At 41.8% G+C, this 9,686-nt stretch overlaps 1 protein-coding gene across 1 annotated transcript in view; it reads left to right on the forward strand.

Moving 5' to 3' along the window:
• LOC125040226 (cullin-1-like) overlaps positions 1 to 9,686 on the forward strand; it is a 25,439-nt gene continuing 15,753 nt past the window's right edge. Inside the window, exon 1 of the mRNA XM_047634779.1 lies at positions 1 to 360. The gene's annotated coding sequence lies outside the window, so the exon portion shown is untranslated. The remainder of the gene's footprint in view (positions 361 to 9,686) is intronic.

The following is a 9,686-nucleotide window of genomic DNA, read 5'->3' on the forward strand; positions in this document are numbered from 1 at the left end:
GGTGAAGAAAGGTATGGTGTCGCTGCGTCTCTCTCTCTCTCTTTCGCCGCGCTAAAATGACCAATTTCCCCCCGATTGCGAGATAAAACCGAACTGCGGAGGAAGAGGAAAGCAAGATGGATGTCAGGAGCAAGTGAGAAAAGGGAGGAGAAAAGAGGAGATAAAGGGAGAGAGAGTGAAAAAAAGACACAAAAACATTCGAGGAAGTTGGGAAGTGCAAGAGAGAAAAGATCTTTCGCTTCTTTGGCAAATTTTTATCGCTCGGACTTCTTCGGTTTTTTTTTTTTTTTTAAGAAGGTGGAATTTTTTTTCTTTCTTTTATTCATTTTTCTCCATAGCCCGTGAGGACGAGAAACTAAGGTGAGTTTGATTCAATCTTTCGTGTTTTTAGTCTGAATATTTACAATTTGTGTACAATGGGCCTTCCATTTCCTTGTGTATTTCATCATCCTTTCGAGCCTTTTATCTGTCATTTTGCGTCACATTTTCCCGCAGGCGAGTTATTTGCCTTTATGTGCTGCTCATTTTGCAAAAGAATTTCCAACAGTTTATGGGAAATTAATGGTATTTATATAAATATATATATATATATGTATATGTATATATAATTCTGTAGTATTTTTTTCTTATATGATTTTTTGTCAATAAATTAATTTTGTTTATTGTATTTTAATTTGTTGGTTGTGCCCGTGTCATTGTTTTATTGTAATTTGCATTTTTCTACAAGTAATATATATCTTCAAGTATTTTTGTCCATATGATTCTGCTTTCCTGATGTTGTTTCAGTCCTGTAATGGAAAGAACGCCTGGATTATTCATCGCTTTTGTTATTCCTAATTTAATCATCACTATCACTGTCTTAGTTGTCATTAATATTGTCCTTGTCCTCCTCCTCTTCCTCTTCTTCCTACTCCCTCCCTCCCTCCCTCCCTCCCTTCCCTCCCTCCTTCCTTCCCTCCCTCCTTCCTTCCCTCCCTCCTTCCTTCCCTCCCTCCTTCCTTCCCTCCCTCCTTCCTTCCCTCCCTCCTTCCTTCCCTCCCTCCTTCCTTCCCTCCTTCCTTCCCTCCCTCCTTCCTTCCTTCCCTCCCTCCTTCCTTCCTTCCCTCCCTCCCTCCCTCCCTCCCTCCCTCCGTCTCCTCCCTCCTTCCGTTTCCTCCCTCCCCCCCTCTATCCCTCCCTCCCTCCCTCCCTCCCTCCCTCCCTCCTCCTCCTCCTCCTCCTCCTCCTCCTCCTCCTCCTCCTCCTCCTCCTCCTCCTCCTCCTCCTCCTCCTCCTCCTTCTCCTCCTCCTCCTCCTCCTCCTCCTCCTCCTCCTCCTCCTCCTCCTCCTCCTCCTCCTCCTCCTCCTCCTCCTCCTCCTCCTCCTCCTTCTCCTCCTCCTCCTTCTTATCATGATCATCTTCATTACAATCATCTCTATGATCATCGTCATTATTATTATTATCATCGTTATCATCATTATTATTGTCGTCATCATCGTCAATATTACTTTTATCATTATCATTTCTATAATCATCACTGCTATGTACATTATCAATAATGATAATAGTATTTGTTAGTATTATTATTATTGTTTTTTTAGTAGTAGTTGTAGTATGATGATGATGATAGTAACAATAGTAGAGATTATTATTATGATTATTATTGTTACTGTTATCATTATCATTATCATTATCATTATCATTATCATTATTATTTTTACTACTACTGTTTGTTATTATTATTACTACTACTACTAGTCATAGTCATAGTTCTGTTGTGATTGCTATTATTAATGTAACTTTTACTATTACTATTATTGTAATTACTATTACTATTGTTATTATACTTTATCATCAACAATAACATCATCATCAAAATTAACATTTATACCAACTGAATATAACAATGTTTTTGATATTGTTAATAACATTGTTCTTATTATTATTATTTTTTAATTTCTTTATATTTTCTATTATTAGTATTATTGTTATTATTATTGCCATAGTTACATGCAAAATATTAATAGTATTGTATTGTATAGTATTATTTTTGCACAATGTCTGTTTTCCTTCTTATAATGTTGCATCATTTCTATCATTAGGTTTTGTTTTGGCCTTATTTTACTTTTATTTTATTTGTCTTAAGTCTGAAGAGGCCTGCCGGGATGAGAATTCTGTTAGATGAAATGACCAGTCTTTTATTTGTATTGGTTATGTATGTTTTAGTTTTTTAAGGGAAAACTACTCTTTCATATCTTGCTTGTTTATGTAAGTGTAATTATCTACCCTATGTCCACAAGCGAATGGCCAGATATTGCTCGGACTGGTTCCCTAGATGATGGTAAATTCCCAGGAAGATGGACGAGCTTGAGATAGGTCAGAATATGGAGATTTATTATAGGTCAGAATATGGAGATTTATTAACTGTTGCCAGAACAGTTTATCTTTAGATCTGTCAGTGCTGTCCTGTATATTTTTTAGGATTTTTACTTGCATTTTCCGGTATTTATTATTGGGTCCTGTTTTAGATTACCAGAAGAAACTGCTTTAATGCTAGTTTGTGCGGTTTGTTAATGCCATCACATATTCCTTAATGTTGTGTTCCCAGTGTGTGTTGTGATGTCCTTTATTCTGTAGTAAGGATAGAAATATCAAACATTTGAACAGGACATGCTTAGGAAGATACACGTGATTACCTTGTTGAGTTGTAATGGTTAGTAGCAGTAGTGGGCTTGGGGCTTTGTTGGGAAGACAAGTACTAGATTGACTTGTGTTTCATAACCCCCACAGGGTGAAACAAGTGGCTATGTAGGCTAGTTATTACAGTATGAGACCAGTATTAATGGGTTGGCAGGCTGTATTTCACAAGGAATCACTGCAGCCAAGTGCTCTGGAACTACGAAAGGTGTTAGTTCTTTCTTCAGCAAAGATTTTTTTTTTTTTTTACCTGTTGATGTGTCTGAATAGTTTTAACCTCTGCTCCCAGCTCCCACAGGCATTTGGTTCTTGCCCTCACCTCATTAGACTTTGTCATTTTGTTTGAGGATTTAATGCATTTTTGGGATTGAGGACTTGTTAGTCATAAAATACTTAGTGGAATTTGATAAGACAAGGTAATCTCCTAAGGTGTGTAACTTCCTTGAAGAAACCCATGAGTGAGAAATATCACATGTAATGGGCTCAGGAATGATGGAAGTGAAGGCATTCATACGGAGGAGACTGCATGTGTAGAAAGACTACTCAAGTGTATTGTTTTTAGCTTAAAGTGCAGTTATTCAAGGTTACATAGATGACGAGGATGATAGAATAGCTTGTCTGGTTATTGTTACCTGTGGAGTTCTTATTACCTGTCAAATTACTATAGTTACTGTCAAGTTACTGTAACCTGTCAAGTCTCAGTTGCCTGTTAAGTCCCCAATTACCTGTCAATTTCCCCTTATCTGTCAAGTTCCCACTACCTGTCACGTCCCTGTTACCTGCCAAGTCCCCATTACCTGTCAAGTTCACATGATCTGTCAATTTTCATTACCTGTCAACCAACCAACAACCTAGTCTACGGTAAAATAACCTAGCCTTTGCCTACACTTCAGCTTAAACCTATTTTAAGTGTAGATTATGTGTTATTTTTTAGTCATGAGCAATGACAACAAGAATAATAGTAACTACAACTACAGCTGCAGGTGCAACTATAATAATAATAATAACTATAACAACAATATTATCAATCCATTGGATCTGTTTGCTTCACTGGCCTCATGTGTGCACCCATAATATGGGTATTAGGCATTTTCCAATGCCCATATTTGTCATTTGATTTGAGTTACCCAGATGGTAATAGATTGCTATCCTCACACAAACTCCATGTTATCTCTGTAGGTAGTTCAGAACTCAATGCAATAATAATAACAATAAGCAACATTTTTTTATTTGCGTCATTTCAAATTTTTATGGTAATATTCAATTTTCTGTAATACAACCTGCACTGCTGGTCACTTTGGCCCGGAATAGGATCATGAGCATGGGAATAGTGTCTTCCCTGGAGCGTGTGCTCTTCCAATTATCTCTCACAAGACATTCCACATTAATTTATCAATGGGAATAATGCAAAAGCCCTTCCTGCATGCCAAATTAGTCTAATCACCCTCCATGAGCTATATGCACTAATGGTAAATTATTCTTGCCACCCCTGGCCTTTAGCTGAAATGCTCATGATGGCGAGATTGATATTTTCACGTTGTTCAGTTTTCGGTAACACACCCTTCACTGCTGATCAAGGTGCGCAGGAATAGGCTCCGAAGTCTCATCTTCCTCCAAGACCTTTGTGCTCTTGTGTCAGTCACCTGCCTTCAGTAGAACTTTTATTGATGGCTTATTCCTGTCACTCCAGCCCTCAACTAAATTTTTGCTTGATGGCATATTCCTGTCCCCCTGGACTTCAGCCAGATCATTATCATTATTATTGTTGTTGGTGTTGGTGTTGTGTTGTGTTGTGTTGGTGTTGGTGTTGGTGTTGGTGTTGATGATGTTGATGATGTTGATGATGTTGATGATGTTGATGATGTTGATGATGTTGATGTTGAAGATGTTGATGTTGATGTTGATGTTGATGTTGATGTTGATGTTGATGATAATGATAATGATAATGATAATGATAATGATAATGATAATGATAATGATAATGATAATGATAATGATAATGGTAATGGTAATGGTAATGGTAATGGTAATGGTAATGGTAATGGTAATGATAATGATAATGATGGTGATATTGTTATTTCTTGTTGCTATTGTTGCCATCATTGTTATTGTTATTAGTTACTGCTATTGCTGTTATTGTTGTTATTATTAGTTATTGTTATTATTATTTTTATTTATTATTATATTTATTATTATTATTATTATTTTATATTATTATTTATTATTTATTATTATTATTATTGTTGTAATTGTTGTTGTTGTTGTTATCATCTTTGTTCTTGTTATTATTTTTTGTTATTATTATTATTATTATTGTTGTGGTTATATTCTTGTTCTTTTTGTTCTTTTTATTTTATTGTTGTTATTGTTGTTATTATTATTATTTTTATTATTATTGTTGTTGTTGTTGTTGTTGTTGTTGTTGTTGTTGTGGTTATGGTTATATTAAAAAAAAATAATTCTATAATCATTATTATTATTGTCTCTTTTTTTTTGTTGTTGTTGTCAGTGTTATTGTAATCAATATGATCACTGATTATTATTGTAAAAATTGAAACACAAATGAGGCTGGTATTGTTATGTTCCCCATTGTGAGCAATACATTGCGCTACATGAGTTGGCAATAGAGCGTCGATGTTTTGACTATTGATTTCTCATTTTGCTGTAGGCCTTTTCTTCAGCAGATTAAACTTTTTAGCTAAGAGTGATATTGGTTATTCTTAATTCTTGTTTCTACTTGTATGATCCATTGTTAATAATAACCTCTTTAACTATTATTGCACCACGGGAATATTAAGTTTAGATAAGTCAATCCTTTGTTAGTTCTTTGAAACTATTTGTTTACTGCTAATACACCATGACCTTCATTTCTTGATGAAAGGGAGAGTTAAATGAGTATTGCATATTTGTACTGAAGAGTGAGGGAATATTAAAGCAACTGGTGGGAGTATTTGCCCTAATCAATGAAAGGATTTTGCTGACAATATTTCAGTGGATGTATGCACGCAGGCACTTAGCCATTCTTATTCATGCGTATGTATGTACACACGCACATTGGCAGACATTCTTACAGTTTTTTCTCTTCCGTCGTTCGTTGTCTCTCCTCTCTCCCTTTGTTTTTGTTTTTTATTGTTTTTTTTCTCTGCTTTTCCTTCTCGTTTCTCCTCCCTTGTCTTTCTCTTTCTTTCATGTTTTTTTTTTTCTCGTTGTTATCTCCCCCTTTTTTTTTTATCCTCATGTTTTTCTCTGCTTTTCCCTCTTGTCTCTTCTTCCTCTTGCCTATCCTCATTTCCTCTTACTCCTTTATCCCTCTTCTCTTTCCTAAACCATTCTTGTGTCCATCCAGACTTGTCCTTGCATAAATATGTGCAAGCAAGCCTGAATATGACTGGCAAGGTCCTTTTGTGTGGAAAATTAGAATGTTTTTGTTAAAGCTTTTTGACTCCCCAAAGGGAAGCACTGGGCAAACAGACAGGATTCTTCCTTGAGATAGAATTTGAGAGTTGAGGAAGGAAACCAGAGGAGACTGGGCAGGCCTTAGAGCCAGTGCTTTCATTTGTTCCTTTGCATATTTGTTTGTCTGTATCCATGTTGCATTGTCATGAGGAGGTTGACAGTCATGCTGTTTTAGAGTCTGTGTTTGTGGAAAGGTTGCACTTACAGCCCTTGCAGGCTGATGATGTCTTTATAAATGCAGACATTGTAAATATATTATGTCATGTCATGAAATGGTGAACTTGACATCAAGGTATGGGCAATCAGCTTTGTTAATCTGTGTGTGGAACCAAACCATTAATCCCCAGCACAAAGAGCCTGCAACCACGGCCCTCCATTCATCCCAAGGAAAGTGTTCTGTTAGTGAGTAATTCGGGCCAATTGGTATCTGCACAGTTGATGTTCGACAAAGCCTTCAAGGGAGTAGAATGGGCTGAGGAGAGCCGGTGAGGTGTGCGAAGGGGGAGGGTAAAGGGGTGAGGAAGTGGAGAGCGGTGGAATGTAACAGGTTGCAGCCGGGGGTGAAGAGGGGAGAGTGAGGCCAGGTAATCGTGCATGGCCAAGAGGGAGTGTGGGGTACTGTTTGTATTGCAGGGGAGGGTACGTGACCAGTGGGTAGTGGGAGGGTTACCTTGGTTGGTGTTGTGGTCGTCGTATTTGTACAGGGTGGGGGCGTGGGGTTGGGCGGTGGGGGGATGTGATGATGCATGGGATGTTGGTGCCGGGGATGGGGAGGTGGGTTGTGTGGTGGTGGTGCGGGGGGGGCGTGTTGTGGCAGGAGGGGGGGGTGGTGGTGGTGGTGGGGGGGTGTGGGGTGTGTTATTGTTCATGTTATTGTTGTACATTGTTACTGGTGATGGTGATGGGGTGGGGGTGGGAGGGTGTGGTGGTGTCGCTGGGGGGGTCTGTTAGTGAAGAAGCAGAAGAAGCAGAAGAAGAAGAAGAAGAGAAGCAAGAAGAGAAGTGGCAGGAGGCGGCAAAAGGAGGAGTGGACGGAGGAAGAGGGAATAGGAGGACGTGGAGGAGGAAGAGGAAGAGGAGGAGTGGGGAGGACGAGGCAAGGAGGAGTGGAGGAGGAGAGGAGGACGTGGAGGAGGAAGAGGAAGGGAGGACGTGGAGGAGGATGAGGAGGAAGTGGAGGAGGCAGAGGAATAGGAGGACGTGGAGGAAGCGGACGAGGAAAGGAAGTGGGGGGGAGCGAGGGGCGTGGGGGGCAGCGGACGAGGAGGAGTGGAGGAGGACGAGGCAGAGGAGGAAGTGGGAGGCGGACGAGGAGGACAGAGGGGAAGGCGAGGAGATGAGGAAGTGGAGGAGGCGAGGAATAGGAGGAGTGGAGGCGGCAGCGGAAGAGGAGGAAGTGGAGGAGGCAGAGGCATAGGAGGAAGTGGAGGAGGAGAGGCGGAAGTGGAGAGGGGAGAGGAAGGGAGGAAGTGGGTGCGGAAGAGGAGGCAGTGGGGGGAGGACGAGGATAGGAGGAAGTGGAGGCGGACGAGGAAGAGGAGGAAGTGGAGGGGCAGAGGAGGAGTGGAGGAGGAAGCGGAAGAGGAGAAGTGGAGGCGGAGAGGACGCGGAGGAAGTGGGGGAGGAGAGGAGGAAGTGGAGGAGGAGCAGGAAGAGGAGGAAGTGGGGAGGAAGAGGAGTGGAGGACGAAGAGGGAGTGGAGGACGAAGAGGGGTGGAGGAAGAAGAAGAAGAAGAAGAAGGGAAGAAGGGGGAAGAAGAAGCGCAGAGGGAGAAGAGCAGAGGGAAGAGGAAAGGAAGAGGCCGAGGAAGAAGACGAAAAGAGACGAAGCGAAGAAGACGCAGAAGGGCAAGAAGGGAAGAGGAAGAAGGAAAAAGGAGAAGGAAGAGGAAGAAGAAGAAGGCAGTAAGAAAAAGGAGGGGTAACGAAGAAAGAAGAAGAGAGGCAAGTGGAAAACGAGGAAAGAGGGAAGAGGACGAGGGAGAAGAAGAGGAAAGAAGAAAGGGAAGAGAGGGAAAGACGGCAGAAAAAAGGCCCACGAAGAAGAAAGAAGGAAGGGGGGGAGGAGAAGAGGACGAAGGAGAAGCAGAGGAAAGAAAAATAGAAGAAGAGAGGAAAGAAGGACGGAAGAGAGACAAAGGGGAAGGCAAAAGAAGAAGCAAAGGGGAAGGAACGAGAAGACGAAGCGAAGGGGAAGATGGGAAAGAAGAAGAAGAGGGAAAAGAATAAGAGAAGAGGAAGAAGAAACAAGGGGCAGAAAAGAGGAAGTAAAAGAAGAAGAGAAAGAAAGAAGAAAAGAAGGAAGAGAAGAAGAGAAGAAAGCGAAGAGGAGGAAGAAGAGGAAAAAAGAAGAGGAAGAAGAAGAGGAAGAAGAGGAGGAAGACGGATAGAAAGAGAGGAAGAAGAAGGGGAGAGCAGCGCGGGAGGAAAGAAGCGAAAGAAGAAAAAACGGGCGAAAAAGAAGGCGCTAAGGCCGAGGACCGAAGCAGAGGGGCAAGCCGAGAGACGGAAGAGCCTCCGCCGCAAGTACACGCCGCCCGTCCCGAGCCGCCGCAGTCCAAGAATCCTCCTTCCCCTCCTTCCTTCCTCCTTCCTTCCTACCCTCCTCCCTCCCCCTCCCTCCCTTCATCCTCCCTCCTCCCTCCCTCCCCTCCTCCCTCCTCCTCCTCCTACCCTCTCCTCTCCTCCTACCTTTCCCTCCCCCTCCTCCTCCCCTTCCCTCCTCCTACCTTCCACTCTCCTTCCTCCTCATCTACCTCCTCATCCTTCCTCCCTTACTCCTCCTCCTACTCCTCCTCCTACCCTCCTCCTCCTCCTCCTACCCTCCTACCCTCCTTCTCCTCCTCCTACCCTCCTCCTCTTCCTCCTCTTCCTCCTTCTCTTCCTCTGCTTTCTCTTTTCTGTATGTCTTCTCCTCCATAGTTCTCTTCTGTATTTCTTCTTCATGTTTCTTCTCTGTATTCTTAGTTGCATTTTATGTATTGCTGAATATTACTTCGATCTTGCTCACATGCAGCAACAACAAGACATACAACAATCAATATTCACTATCCTTTAAATATCTGTTTGAGAGTTAACACAGTCATAAACCACATTTTTTTTCTTTTTTTTTCTTTTCTTTTTTTCTTTCCCTAAATCTCCATGAACCATGTTCTGTTGCATGGTTCGGGATAGACAGGAAATTCATAGTTGGAATATTATTGGTGTATGTAGAAGGGAGTCTCTTGCCTTTTAAACTGTTAAGAGGTCTTGAACGTAGGTTTATGCTGAGGTGCTGGTGCTGTGTGTGTGTGTGTGTGTGTGTGTGTGTGTGTGTGTGTGTGTGTGTGTGTGTGTGTGTGTGTGTGTGTGTGTGTGTGTGTGTGTGTGTGTGTGTGTGTGTGTGTGTGTGTGTGTGTGTGTGTGTGTGTGTGTGTGTGTGTGTGTGTGTGTGTGTGTGTGTGTGTCTGTCTGTCTGTGTGTGTGTACACCCTGTGCTGGTATTTGTTAAGGTTTCTGGCATGCCGTTGTGATGTTGCCAGTGAGAATTGGTCATTCCCTGAGATTAGCAATT

Source organism: Penaeus chinensis, chromosome 28, assembly GCF_019202785.1.
Source record: "Penaeus chinensis breed Huanghai No. 1 chromosome 28, ASM1920278v2, whole genome shotgun sequence".
Lineage (NCBI taxonomy): Eukaryota > Metazoa > Arthropoda > Malacostraca > Decapoda > Penaeidae > Penaeus > Penaeus chinensis.